Source organism: Convolutriloba macropyga, chromosome 2 (genome assembly GCF_964194025.1).
Source record: "Convolutriloba macropyga chromosome 2, txConMacr16.3, whole genome shotgun sequence".
Classification (NCBI taxonomy): Eukaryota; Metazoa; Xenacoelomorpha; order Acoela; family Convolutidae; genus Convolutriloba; species Convolutriloba macropyga.
Genome location: NC_134469.1, coordinates 12,485,268 through 12,500,136, shown reverse-complemented (window position 1 = coordinate 12,500,136; position 14,869 = coordinate 12,485,268). Strand labels below are relative to the sequence as shown.

At 38.7% G+C, this 14,869-nt stretch overlaps 1 protein-coding gene across 3 annotated transcripts in view; it reads right to left on the bottom strand.

Moving 5' to 3' along the window:
- Nucleotides 1-602: 602 nt before the first annotated feature.
- Nucleotides 603-14,869, bottom strand: part of LOC142356543 (clustered mitochondria protein homolog) — a 76,905-nt gene continuing 62,638 nt past the window's right edge. Inside the window, exons 17-18 of one of the 3 annotated variants that reach the window (XR_012761437.1) lie at nt 3,125-3,346; nt 603-1,254 (exon numbers count right to left, since the gene is read on the bottom strand). The gene's annotated coding sequence lies outside the window, so the exon portion shown is untranslated. Of the gene's footprint in view, nt 1,255-1,756; nt 1,778-3,124; nt 3,347-14,869 lie in introns of those variants that run through there. The other 2 variants (XM_075408429.1, XM_075408432.1) reach the window with 2 other exon arrangements.

Genomic DNA, 14,869 nt, shown 5'->3' with positions numbered 1-14,869 from the left:
ACGTTTGGAGTACGGAACCAATTTTAGTTTTTCGGAAGTTTTCGGATAGCCTTCAGGGTAGAATGGGGGGGGGGGGGGCGTAACTGGCTTAGAGAGAAACCAATGAGTATTAATAGCACGTGTATTAAAGGCAGTATTAGTTAGAAATGCACTACACAATTAATCAGACAACACCAACGAGACAAAACTTCAAAATTTTAACTTCGAAATTAGTCTTTTTTGCCGCATTAACTTCATCTCGTTGGATATTTCAACCCAAATAATCCAAACATTAAAGGCAAATGTTATTGTGGTTATCACATCACCTCTTGACCTGCTGCTGCAAAGGATGGAGTCATTATTAAAGCAGTGTCTGATTAACTAAAAGTCCCATAGTTTATGGATTACTAGGTTGTTACAGCTATTTCCACACGCAGCAGGCCAGAGAAAACTATTAATTATCTCAACAATCAATGGACAAATAGTAAAGGTCAATTATTGCTGATATTTTTAAACAACAAAGCACTAGACATTTGATTTTTTTTGAACACATTAGATTCACTAAAGACAAAAAATAACACTTAGAAATCTGGAATGGGCAAATCTAGTTTGGCCCCCGTGGCAATTTTTTTGAGCACCAATAAAATGCCTTGAATAAAGATTATGTTACAAAAAATGGCATTATCAATCAAATGTCTAGGGACCATTCAAAGACAATCGGCCAAAATTCTTGGTCCTATTTTACAGGTTTATTAAAAGGAAAATATCAAGGAATATCATAAGAGTAGAATACAAATATATATCAATCTTTCAAGACAATGTCGTAAAAACATTATATGGAGTGCTTGTGAAGTGAAACTAATCCATGTATCATTATTACTTTCATTTTTATTATCATTTGTTCATTATATTATACACATGATGATATAAGAGCTAGAGAGGCAAGATTACAACGTAGACTAGGTTACAGCAAATTAATTTCTTTCAAAATTTTATTAGATCAGTTTTTAATGTTTCTTCATCAGTCCAAGAATTCAAAACCATCGCAGTTTCAATCGCATGATCTTGAAAGTCAGTTTGCATTAAAAGCAGTTTTTGAGTTAAAGCCACCCGAAATCTCTCGACATCAGACTCCTGAGCGACTCTGGCAACATGTGTTGAAGTGAGATCTGTTCGGACTTCCAAGGAGAACTTGATTATGGCAGGCAGTAAGATCGGATGTGGGTGTTGGAAATTGTGACAGCAAGTCCCCGAGTTTTCAATATGCACCAAGTCCTAAAAATCATTCTATTTTACATCATTTAGCTGAGTAGAACTGTTTTATTTTAGAGCAGCACTTATAAAGAAGGTGCTTCCCTATTCTTGCATACCATTATGCAAAGATATACGACCGATTACAGGAAAATAGCATCAATGCACCACTATGACATTACGTAAATTGAAGATCACAAAAATATTCCAGATATTCCCCTGATCGATTAAGTTTCTCAACTGCGTTTACTAAATTATCATTTTTCCACAACGCAATAGATATCAATCGGCCACGGACGTCTTAACCAAAAAAAGTTCAATTGAGTTCCATCTGGCATTGAGTTCCATCCACCAAAAAGTCAAAAATGCGGCTGAAGCAACAGTAAAGTGAGTCAGTAAAGTGAGTAAAGCAGTTTAAAAAGACAGACCAAAAAACAATTTCCATTAAAGGATGAGATGTTATACTTTGATAAAGAATCTGTATAAGTCATTGCTGCATCTATTAGCTGCTCTCAAATAACCTTCATTTAGAGTGACATGCATTCACCTGAAATTAAAAAATAGAAGCGCTATAATAGATAAGCCTGAGAAGCTAAGGCAGCTATTAACGAGAAAGATTTGAGCATTAAAATCATTGTAACAAGTCAGACTAACAATATAAAAGCCACACAGATTTAAAACACAAAATTTGATTTAAAAACTCACTGAAATCTTTATGCCACAAAATTTTCTACTGAAAACATTTTGTAACGTTGAAAACTGGCCCAACTGCCCATGATGGTCAAATACTGACAGGTTTAAAAAATAACTCACGATACTAGTATTAAAAAACTAGAATTCAGCAATTAATTCAGCGATCCAAAAAAAATTATTGTAAAAGCATAAGGAGGCAAAAAATATTCTTGGAAAGTACGTTAAATTTTTCAAATAGGACTCAAGAAAACATACTTTTCTTTGGAGTTACAGCAGTTAAGACAAAAATAAGACATAAGTCTCTCTCTTGTTGGATATCACATGCAAAAAAGAAGATTAAATTATTGCAAAAATTTAGTCATGAAAAAGACAGAAACAGAACAATGCAAAGGCAAATAGGCCTTCTTTAGTCTAAAATCAAGGCCCCAAGAAATTTTGCAGAAATTAATAACCATTCAAAACTATTAAAAAATTCCAGCTAAAAATCAGAGAAAAAGTTAGCTTTGTGTTTTCTCATAGCAGCAATTACAAAATCATGATATATTTAACTCTTGTCGGAAAAACCATAGACAAAATGAGTTCAAACTATTGCGAAACTTAGTCATTAAAAAGACAAAGGACGCAGAACAAAAACTCAAAGCAAAAATCGTAAACAACCAAAACCTAACTAAGATATTCTCAGAAAACAAAACATAGTTGGCAGATTGCCAGAAAATAGCCTCAATAGATTTGTAGATCAGCAGCCTAAAAAAACAGTAAAAAAGACAGACCAAAATTCGTCTTTTCATTGAAGGCTGATCTGTTATATTTTGATTAAAAATCTGTATAAGTTATTGCTGCTTCTATTAGCTGATCTCAAATAACCTTCATTTAGAGTGACACACACCCATTTGACCTTATCTCTTTGAATTAAAGTAAATAAAAGTCAATTTCAAAGTGAGGAAGTCATTTTTGAGAGTGAGGTAAGTCAAGTGTGACCAAAAATTTAATCTGAACAAAAAACGCATGAACAAAAAAACTCGCTCCACGAAGAGCGAAAAATGACGTCACACATGCAATTTAGTTGAAATTGCATGAACGAATGAACAAAAAGTGGCTGTGTCGTCATGGCCGTAACAAAAATCTTGACGAAATTAAAAAACCAAAAGAAGGCCAATAATAGCCCCAGCTATCGCTGTGCGTCTATTAATAACCGACTTACGCTTTGAAACGACCAGCGAGCTGTTGTCTACTGTAGTTGCCAGCTGGGGCTTAGTGACCGTAGCATTATGGCGTGCATTCGGAGGAGCCAGGTTCTGAGGACTGGACCGGGGGCATGAATCGCCAGGAGGAGGAGGTTGGTTGTGGTGGTGGGGGTGGGTAAGTATGTATGCCTGAGTGCACGTGTGTGTCGAAGAGGGGAGGACTGACGGGGGGTCAAATTCTAAGAACCGTCATTCAAGCCATGAATTTGTCTCCTCAAGACAGTTCCGATTAATCGCATACTTGAACCAGAAGGGCGTAAGGCTTTAGAAGAGCTGCTCGGCAACCTGATGCCCTCTGGGATTTACCACTTTATTACGTTCTTAACGAAGAGAACTTAAAGCGTCAGAAAAAAAAATTGGTTAGCGAAAATTCCAAAAAGACTGCAGGACTAATATAATCGCTTGGTTTCAGAGCAATTATAGACGACCATCAAAAGTCGAAAGCGGAAAACTTTGCAAGTCTTTATATTAAATGAGATCCCTTAAAATTGTCATCAACATCAACATAGTTTTTTCATTTAGATTGAACCTGTTAGAATATCGATCAAACTATAGTCTTAAACTTAGTGAGAATTAGAAAGAAAGTTTGACTTACCAGATTAGAAAGACAAGCAATATGACTTTGATCAAAGAAATTATATAAATGAATCGCCAAGAAATGGTGCTGAGAATCAATATTCGGTTCAAATTGGTGAATCTAGATAACTATTATTAGAGTTAGATTAAGTGATGTAAAATCTTCCCAGCATGTATTAAATGATGATGATATCTCCGGAAGTGTGAATGAATTCTTAGAAAAGTGCAAATGCATTCCATTTATGGTTCCCTTTGCGACTGATTTGCAGAAGCAAACCATATTGGGTAACCCTTGCGACCCCCATTATAAATCACGGTGCTAAGATTAGTTTTGTATCTTGACTTTTTCACACTGATAATGGGTATATATACAGCTGATTTTTGAGTCCTTTATCATCCCCAAATTCAAATCACCATCTTGATCTAATAATCAGATCTCTCCTGTAAATCTCTAAATTCTTCTGTAAAATATCATTTTGTTATTCTCTCATTTTTTTTGAGAAAATAACTCTTTTAGTTAAAAACGCTTTTTATTCCGCTTGCGAAAATCCATAACCCAACAGGTTATGGGCCCAGCAATATTCTAAGTAATAAAATTAATTTCCAAAACAAAACTAATTTGTTGTTGACAGTCATAATCCTTTTCTGCTTAGTACCTTTTCTTTTCACAACTGTTTTGCCTGCTCAAACTTCAATGGATCAACAGACAGTGAAGCTGCTGACCTACACAGGAAAGGCACAGGACTTTCCAATCTGGAGCACAAGATTTGTGGCGATGATGCAGACAAAGGGACTCTACAAATCACTACTGGGGACAGAGGAGCAACCCAATGAGCCTGCGCCACTGGCCAATGGGGCAACCAATGATAAGAAGAACCACAGGGTGCTGAAGGATGCATATGAGAAGGAAGTTGCAGACATCAAGGAGAAACGGAACAATGTGTGGTGCCATCTGGCACTGACTCTAGATGCAACAACCCTCATGCTGATGAGACATGACTGTGTGGGAGATGACGGCATTGGAGATGGAGCAAAGGCTTGGAAGCTTTTGCAAGAGAGATTTCAGAGTGTGGAGACGCCGACAGTGGTGACTTTAGTGGCACAGCTTGCTCGACTGCAGCTCGAGGATTCTGAGGATTTGGACAGCTTCTTCATCTGAGGACAGCAGTTGCTCACAAGGCTACAAGAAGCAGGGGAAGCAGTCTCAGAGACCCTCTTCAACGCCTTGGTCCTCACTGGTCTGCCAATGAGGTATGAAAGTTTTGTTATACAGGAAAGCTTCAACCCGGCAACGAACTTCACAGAGTTGAGGAAAAAGCTGCAGAATTTTCATGAGAGCACGGTGCAGAGACACAAGGGACAAAGTGGTTCAGTGTCACTGGCAGTGAAGCGTGACTTCAAGAAGGGACCCAAGAAAGGAAACTGCTTTGTGTGTGGGATCCCTGGACACTTTGCCAAGGACTGCAGGAAGGAGACAGCACAATGCAGCAAGTGTGGTGAGAAGGGTCACCTAGACAGGGCATGCAAGACACAAAGAGATGGAGGCAAACATGAGTCAGTGGAAATGGGTCCAACATTGGCTACACCAGACGAGGAATGCTGGGCAGCTCTTACCCAGTGGAAGACAGCAGGCATGCTAGTGGACAGTGGTTGTACAGATCACATAGTGACGAACATCGATGCGTTCCTGGACTTTCAATCAGTGGTCAGAAATCCCAACGGAGAGGCTTCCAGAGTGGTGGGCAGAGGCTGTGTGAGGATCAGCATACCCTCAAACAAAGGGGAATTCGAACTCAAAAATGTTGTGTGTGCCGGACTATTCTTCAAACCTGCTATCAGTCTCAAGATGCACGGAGTGGGGACATAGCTTCACTTTCGAGAGAGGAAACAGCTGCATGAAACTCCAGAAGGGAACTCGGGTAAAACTAACACAAGAAAATAATTTGTTTTACTTACCCTGCAGCGTTCTAGAATTCAAGATGAGTTCCAACAGCGTTAAACTTGACAGTGCAAGGAAGTGGCACAGACGATTGGGTCATTTGAATCAAGCGGATGTGGTCAGGTATGCACCAGAGACAGTGGGGGAACTCGATGATGTATGCAATGTGTGTGCATTGGCCAAGATCACAAAGACTCCAGTACCAAGAGTGGCAGAGACCCAAGCAGAAGAGAAGCTGGAGAGGGTGTTCACAGACGTGATGGGACCTTTCAGAGTAGAGTCACTGTCAGGGTTCCGGTTCTGCATAGTGTGTGCAGACCAGTACACGAAGTTTGTGTTTGTGGACTTGCTTAAGGCAAAGAGTGAAGCACTGGCCAGCCTGAAGAAATTTGTTCTCAGTGTGGGGACGCCCAAGAAGCTGAGGCAAGACAATGCGAAGGAGTTTCTCTCAGAGCAGTTCAAGACGTACTGCTTAGATGCAGGCATTCTACAGGAAAAGACCATACCAGAGACGCCACAACAGAATGGGTTAGCTGAGAGGTGCAACAGGACACTGCTGGAGATGGCAAGATGTTTGCTCATTGACTCAGGACTTCCCAAGATGTGGGGAGCAGCAATTCTTCACGCAGCAAGGATCAGAAACTTGGTTGTGAGACGAGAAGAAAAATGCCCAGCAGAGCTGATGAGAGGTATAAAACCTAAGCTTTCAATTAGTAAATTATCTATTTTTGGTTGCACAGTCTTCATGAGGAAGAGGGACAGAGAAGTCAGCAAACTTGAACCCAAGGCACTGGAAGGAAAGTTTGTGGGTTACACTGAAGGAGAAAACGGATACCTGGTGTACATACCCAACACACGCAAGGTGATGGCAGTTCGAGATGTGATCATCAAGGAGTCTGAAGTGGGCTCAATCCCTGACAACAAAGAAACGGCTGACCTACTAGATGATGGGTCGGAACTGGTAATCTGGCACCCAGATGATGGTCATCAAGATGATGACAACAGAGAACGGCAGGACACATCTACTGCAATAAAGGAGGAGTGGCATGACGCAGGGAGCGTGAATACTCAAGAAACAACACTGAGACCAGACGCCTCAGATGTTGGAGAAACAGCACTAGATGAAGGATCTACTGCAACAAGAGGGAGTTACAGAGACTCAGAGTCACTGGAAGACAGTGACACAAAAGACTTCTCACAGTTAGAGACAGTTGGCTTCAATGAAGATGCACTGGAACACGCGGACAGAGCAGAGCCCAGACGAGGGACACGAGCAAGGAATGTTCCGCAATTTTTTGGAGAAGTCAGGACCCATCTTGCTGTGACTGAGGGCGACTATGTGGAAACCAAAACAGTCTACGAAGCCAAGCAAGGTGACGATTGGGACCAGTGGCACCCGGGCAATGAAGGACGAGGTCAAGGCACTCCAAGACAACGAGACTTGGAACCTAGTGAGACCACCCACAGACAGGGACGTCATACCGGGCAAATGGGTCTACAAAGTGAAATTGAGACCCAGTGGTCAAGTGGACAAATACAAAGCGCGCTATGTGGCGAAAGGCTTCAAACAAGTGGAAGGACTGGACTACTTTGAGACTTTTGCGCCTACCTGTAAGCCAGAGACATTCAGGATTCTACTTCAGCTATCAGCGAAGCAGGGCCATGTGATGCACCAATTTGATGTCAAGACTGCTTTCCTGCACTCACCAATCGAGGAAGAAGTGTATCTGGAACAGCCACAGGAGTTTGTAAAACGCGGATCAGATGGGGAAAAGTTATTATGTCGACTAAATAAATCAATTTATGGTTTGAAACAGGCTGCTAACAACTGGTACAAAGAGCTGGCAAACTTTCTACTGAGACAGAGGTTCACCAGAAGCAGGAACGATCACTGCTTGTTCGCAAGATCAGAGGCCGAGGATTACACCTTCATCTTGGTCTGGGTTGACGACATCATAGTAGCATCAAGAAGTATGACAGTGGTCTCTGATGTCAAGAAGGCACTAGAAGCAACCTTTCACATATGGAAGACAGAGGGAGACTACACTGGTTTCTGGGTCTTAGAATCAGACGAGAAGAGGGCAAAGTCACAGTCAACCAAGAACGCTACATAGAAACAATGCTTGAGCGGTTTCAAATGGATCAATGCAAACCCTCAAGAACTCCAGCTGATTTGAATTTGAAACTCCAGACAGCACAGAACGGAGACGAAGAAGTGGACCAGAGGATCTACATTAGCTTGGTTGGATCACTTTTGTATCTGGCCAAACAGACGAGGCCAGACATCATGTTCACAGTCAACATTCTGTCCAGACACATGAATGCACCTACCAATCAACACTGGATGTGCGGAAAACGACTTCTGCGATATCTTCAAGGTTCAAAAGATTTAAAGCTTACTTACACAAAAGAGGCTAGTTATGATTTAGTGGGGGAAAGTGATGCAGACTGGTCTGGAGACGTGAACGACAGAAAATCAACAACGGGCTATTATTTCAAGCTCAACGGACGTGGCGCAGCACTCAGCTGGGGTGTCAAGAAGCAGGCCACAGTTGCTCTTTCTTCATCAGAAGCAGAATATCAGGGCATGGCAGCAGCAGTTCAGGAAGCACTCTACCTGAAACAACTTCTAGAGGATTTTGTCATCCAACAGAAACGTCCAATAGCAATTGGAGAAGACAACCAAAGTTGTATCAGACTTTGCCAAAACCCAGTCATGCACAAAAGGAGCAAGCACATCGAAACAAAGTTTCACTTCATCCGGGACAAGACGGAGGATGGGACTATTTCAATTCATTACGTCCCTACAGACAAAATGGCAGCGAACATCTTCACAAAGTCCTTACCCGTTTCGAAAATGGAAACATTCAGAGCAGTTTTGATGGGAGCAGACTCTACACAATCAGCTCAAGTCTGAGTGGGGGTGTTAGAACAAACTATAGTCTTAAACTTAGTGAGAATTAGAAAGAAAGTTTGACTTACCAGATTAGAAAGACAAGCAATATGACTTTGATCAAAGAAATTATATAAATGAATCGCCAAGAAATGGTGCTGAGAATCAATATTCGGTTCAAATTGGTGAATCTAGATAACTATTATTAGAGTTAGATTAAGTGATGTAAAATCTTCCCAGCATGTATTAAATGATGATGATATCTCCGGAAGTGCGAGTGAATTCTTAGAAAAGTGCAAATGCATTCCATTTATGGTTCCCTTTGCGACTGATTTGCAGAAGCAAACCATATTGGGTAACCCTTGCGACCCCCATTATAAATCACGGTGCTAAGATTAGTTTTGTATCTTGACTTTTTCACACTGATAATGGGTATATATACAGCTGATTTTTGAGTCCTTTTTCATCCCCAAATTCAAATCACCATTTGATCTAATAATCAGATCTCTCCTGTAAATCTCTAAATTCTTCTAAAATATCATTTTGTTATTCTCTCATTTTTTTGAGAAATTAATTCTTTTACTTAGTTAAAAACGCTTTTTATTCCGCTTGCGAAAATCCATAACCCAACAGAACCTAAAATCGTTGCAAGTTTGACATAGTTGACAAATAATTCTGGACCTTAATTCAAATATTCCCAATTTTGATCAAAATTTAAAAATTCATGGGGTCAAAGTCATGGAAACCAAAGATATATTTCGGCCAATTTTTCAAGAATGGTTACGTGAATCTGCTTGGAGCCACTCAAAACTTCTGCTTTTATCGAGGAGGTGACTTCTACACGTATTCATGCTTAAAACACGAAACGCGCACGTTCTAAAATCACAACAGTCAACTTCCGGCCAAGTAGGAAATTCTGGCACTGCAGACTTTGGGCACTTAAAATGTGCACGTGCGTGTTTCAACTTGACTTTCAATAGTAAACTGCCGCCAAATAAGTTCCTGAACTTGTCCGAGAGAAAGTAAAAAAACAGCGCACCAATACAATCCAGTTCACCGATTGTAAAAACAAGCACTCAATAGCTACCGCCGATACTTAAAAAAAATGATGCTCACTTTTCTCCAGACAAAACCTTGGAATTTGCACGTGGCTAGTGTTTAATTTGAAACGTCAAGTGTTTTAACTGGAAAGCTAACAAATTTTGAACAAACACCAACTGAAGCAAACTATCTGTTTATACAATTTTCGATTATTTTTTTCTCCAACCATGAGAAACTGTTCTTTCGTCATCAATATGAAGGGTTACTAGCATCCAGAGTCAATATATGTTATCAAGGGAAAGAGAACTTTAAAATACAAGACTATAGATTATCAAAATCTACCAGGGGTGAGCAACAATTAGAATTTCACTTGACTGCAAATCTACGGTCTATTAAGGCAAAAAAAAACATGTTAAAAGATCCGACATTCAAACAAAATGTTCCACCTCAACTTGTGAAAAGCCCGGCTTCGAGATGTCGGATTTTTAAAATTAATACAAAATCAAAGCACTTTTCAGACAAAAAAACCGCAATGAAAAAAATATAAGTAGCAGACAGTTTTGAATTACTTACGATCTCAAAGAGGAGTAAAATAATTTTGCCCAAGTCAACTTTACAATATTACTTAATATTAATGTACAATTTCCGCCCATCTCTTATTTCAATAACGAAACATACCCGGCAGATTGCCGGAAAATAGCCGCCGTTGATTCCAATAAGCATGATTGGGATTGAAAGAATAGAAGATATTGAAAAAAAAAGATTTTTGTACAAAAACATTTTTAAGTCCGATTTATTTTGATGGCATTTCGTAGTTGAAGATAACGTACTTCTGTTTCTTAGAGAGAGAGGCTACAGGGGCTACTATCAATACCAATAAGCATTAGAGATGGTAACTAAGACTTATAGGAACGACGTTCAAATAGCGGGCATCTAAAATTGGGCTTTATGGGTTTATCCCGTTTCTACTTCTGACTTCAATTTTTTATACTGACTCTGTTCATTTTGAATTGCTTTGCTGAGCAACTGATCTTCAAAATCACTTTTAGCAGAATGAGAGAAGAGAGAAACTAGTCTAGAGAAGTCAAAAAGATATCACGCAAAATGTTGAAAAAGCGGCAAAATGAGGTAAAGCGAAAATTTTTTTATTCGACGAAGTAAAAAAACATAGCAGGACAAGTCCTGACGTACAATTCAAAGAATTTTCATTGACTAAACAGAAAACTAGACCTAGAACGGACTATGAATGGTTTGGAAAAACCATTTAGAAAAAAATCCGATCCAAAAAATCGAAAAAACAGTAAAAATCAAAGTGAAATTGCCGCATGTGAACAAAAAACCACTACCGATAAAGCGAATTTTTGTTCAAACACCGTATTCTCACTCTACTTTAAAATTAGAGCGAAAAAATTTCACGCCGCAAAACCACTCGCTTTTTCGCTCCATTTCCTGTTTCGGCGTGACCAAAATCACCACTCCAATTTGACTTCAAAAATCATGAAAATGTGTGAACAGACCTTAAAAAAAAAAACATAGCCGGAAGAATTCCGGAAACGACTCGAAGTGAAAATCCATTTAAACGTTATCCAACTACTAATCAAACAAAACGTGCCTTCACTAAATTATGATTATCTTGAAACAAAACCATGAAACAAAAAAGTAAAAACAATAAAATCAAATCTGTTAAAATATGATAAAAAATCTGATCAAATTTTGTTATAAATTGAGATCCCGAAAAAAACGTTTGCTGCCAAAATAACTTCATCAAAACAACGAGTACTTATAAAAACTACTTATGTGAATTTTGAAAAAATACTTTAGGCTAAATTATGAAAAAGCTCTTAAAAACAACTTTTACTGAAAAACTGGAAAAAGTTACTAAATTTTTTAATATTTCAAAAGCATATAAATCCCAAGAAAAATTCCCTTCAGCCAATACGGTATCCAGACGCTCGCAAAACAATAGGCAAGTCATAATAGGCTAAGAAACTTAGCTAAAAACAAAAAAAAAGAAAAACCGCAAAAAAAAATTAAGAAAAATGGTTCCAATTTTCGCCATACTTTTGTTATATTTCTCAACAAAAAAATGATTCTTACCCACAAAACTGTAACCAATTGATATCATAAATTTGCTCAAGTAGAAGCGGTTTCTTCAATGCCCATTTGAGCCAGTAAAACAAAATAATCGTCGAAAAAACGCAAAAATTAGCCCGAAAATCAGCAAAATCAATGAAAAACCTCCGAATTATCATAAAATTCATATGAATTTCCAGAAACCTTCAAACCGCTACCGCAATGAGCCTAAAATTAACACAAAATCATAACCAAACCTCTTAACCAAAAAAATGAAAAAAACTGCTTTAAAATGCCGCACGTGAACAAAAAAATTTCGCTCGCTTAGAGAAAATTTTTTCACACATCAATTTCTCGCTCTCTCAAAAACAGCAGTATGAACAAAAACCACTCTCGTTTCGCTCCGCTCTTTACTTTTGTTCAGCACCAAAATCACTCCAAATTTTTTCACGCGTTTCATTTCCCGCTTCAAAAATCACTCCAATAAAATTGATTAAAAAAAAAGGACTTCTCCAATACTCCTCTTCGAGTCGTAAAAAGACAGCGCCCCAATACAATTCAAATTCTTTGAATTGTAAAAAAAAAATAGGAGCGCTATAATAGCCGGCTGAGAAGATGAGGCGGCTATTAAAAAAAAACAAACATAGATTAAACAAACATTTAGAGATAGGTCTGAGGTCAATTCAGTCAATCTGTTATGAGCAAAAATTTTGTACACACAGTGAAATTTTTGAAACACTGGTCGAAACAAGAAAATTGATTGGAGGTTTTTGAAAATGGTTAGAAAAAAGCAATGCCAAATGGCAAAAGCTACAAACTGGTCTACTAACATCACTTCGCCAAAGACTCTGCTCGGGTCTTTACCAAGTATCACAACAGGGGCGTGTACCATTTTGATGAACATAGTTAACCTACACTTGAAAAACCACTCGACTCGAGGGTCTGCAATGTGTTCATTAGAAAATAACTTACAAAATAAAAATAATCCTCTACCATCGGGCACATTGCTCTCGAATTATTCGCTAGGGGTTGTCAGCTTTATTTGTAGCTATCTTAGGCTTACGCACTGGTTAAGAGGGGTCCGAAAAAGTCAAAACTCAAATTGTCCTTCGCACATGAAGTTCTGCTTTTTCAGCAGCATCGGTGAACCGTACGGTTCGAGCCAACAAGAGCACGAAGAGCTATATACCAGCCTAATGCTGACGGGCTTAATTGGCACCAAAAGACGCACGTTTTCCATTCGCTAGCATCGAGCCAGTCTCTCTAGGGGACGAGAAAAATGATGCAAACCCTTGTCCAAAATAGCACACTTTACGTCTTTTGATAACTCATTAGGGATTGTATTGGACAACAATTTTTATAGCACCAAGTGCACTTTGAGGTACCACCTTTAAATGTTTCAGTATAAACTGGTATTCGCCTAATTTCTGCTCAGCAAAATGTTGACAATATTCACCAAATGCATACAAAAATCGTTCGCTTAATAATATACACCCCCTGACAAATGATTTAGCGCATAAAAATTATTTGCGTTCTCTTCATAGAGGAACCGCCTTCCTTGGAGAAATGCATTCTCCTGCTCCATGAATCCACAAATGTGCCAAAAGAGCTTTCGAAATTGCTGAGATTCTGACCAAAATTTACATTCCCGTGTCCAAAACTTTGGCAACCAGAAAAGCTTTCCGAAACTGTTGACACAAAGTCATGCAAAGCGCCAAAAATTTAACAATTTATCGTTTTATTACCGTTGAATTCTAGCTAACGAGTAACAGAACGTAAACTAGATGTGAAATAGTCAGAAAGCAAATTAGCTGCTTATAAAAAATCTGCATAGAATGGTTAGACACCCATCATTGTTGGAACGACAATTTGAACAAGCAGCAGACGGTTGCAAACAGTCTTAATGCCAAACAACACCATCAGCAAGTTCTTTTACAGAAGTTTTAAGGCACATATTCCCATATACATACGTACTAACTTTTTCCTAACAAGTAAATTTTCATTAAAATTTTACAACCTAAACAGCCGTTCTAAGTGACAATTTTATTACATTCAAATGGGGGCTTATCATATTCAAAAATGGGTTCGTCTAAAGGACACAGTATTAATGGCCTCAAAAAGTAAAAAGAAAGGAACTTCAAAACCCTATCGATGGGAGAAGTTGGCGGCTACTATGCATTCAGACGATTAAAATCTGACTACACATTAAGAATACGCCCAATAAATTCAAACCACCATCAACCGCAAGCATGAAATGCGCAAAATATTACAACTAGCACAACCACCACAGCTAGCTTACTATCATGCAAATCCAACACGAAATGAAGTGAAATGACGCGTAGAGTATAACTTAGAGGCGAACTTGATTCTAATTTGAGATTGGAGGGAATTAGACTTATTAAGCTTAGAGTGACGCAGTTAAGATTAAGCCCAATAGGCTGAGCTGCAATCGCATAACGTGTTTGGCAACCGCCCAGTGTTTATCAAGTTGCGACTATTCCACCTAAGGGATTGTTTCCCCCTCAACAATCTAGATAAGAGCCCCAGGACAACAATGCTAAGCGAGTCTTTTAATATGAAACATGTGTGTCAACAACCCAAAGCAAACTTTGTAGACCAATCAACACATTATTTAAAACCTGCTTGCCAGATACCTGCGCGATCATTTTAGTCCTACTATCATTAAAATAATTCAGACAATAAGGCACTTGCTTTTTTGATATAGGCCTAAACTGTGGAATAAACGGTGCCATATTTTATATCTGTTTTGCTATCAAACACCTAACTACCAACCATACAATCTAGCTCAAAATATTTATGGCAACCAGTAAGTGCGCAAGACGATTATGGTCATAAAACACGCATAAATATACAAACAAGCACCGAAATTGTATCTGCGTAACAATCGCTTATAAACCTCTCCACACTTGAATTAGGATTTGTTATTACTTTTCAACAAGGTGTAAAAGTGAATGTTGGTGACGCAAACCGGGAATAAAATATCCAAGTCTTGCTCAATCGGCTTCTTGTCTTATTTTTGTTGAAAGGAGTTGAAAATAATAGATCAAAACACTCAACGTCACTTCCAGAAACATGAATGAACAAATTTGTTCAACATGAGATTTTATTTTCACGGCAATGGACAAATACAATATTGACTAGGATTTATTACAGCGATTT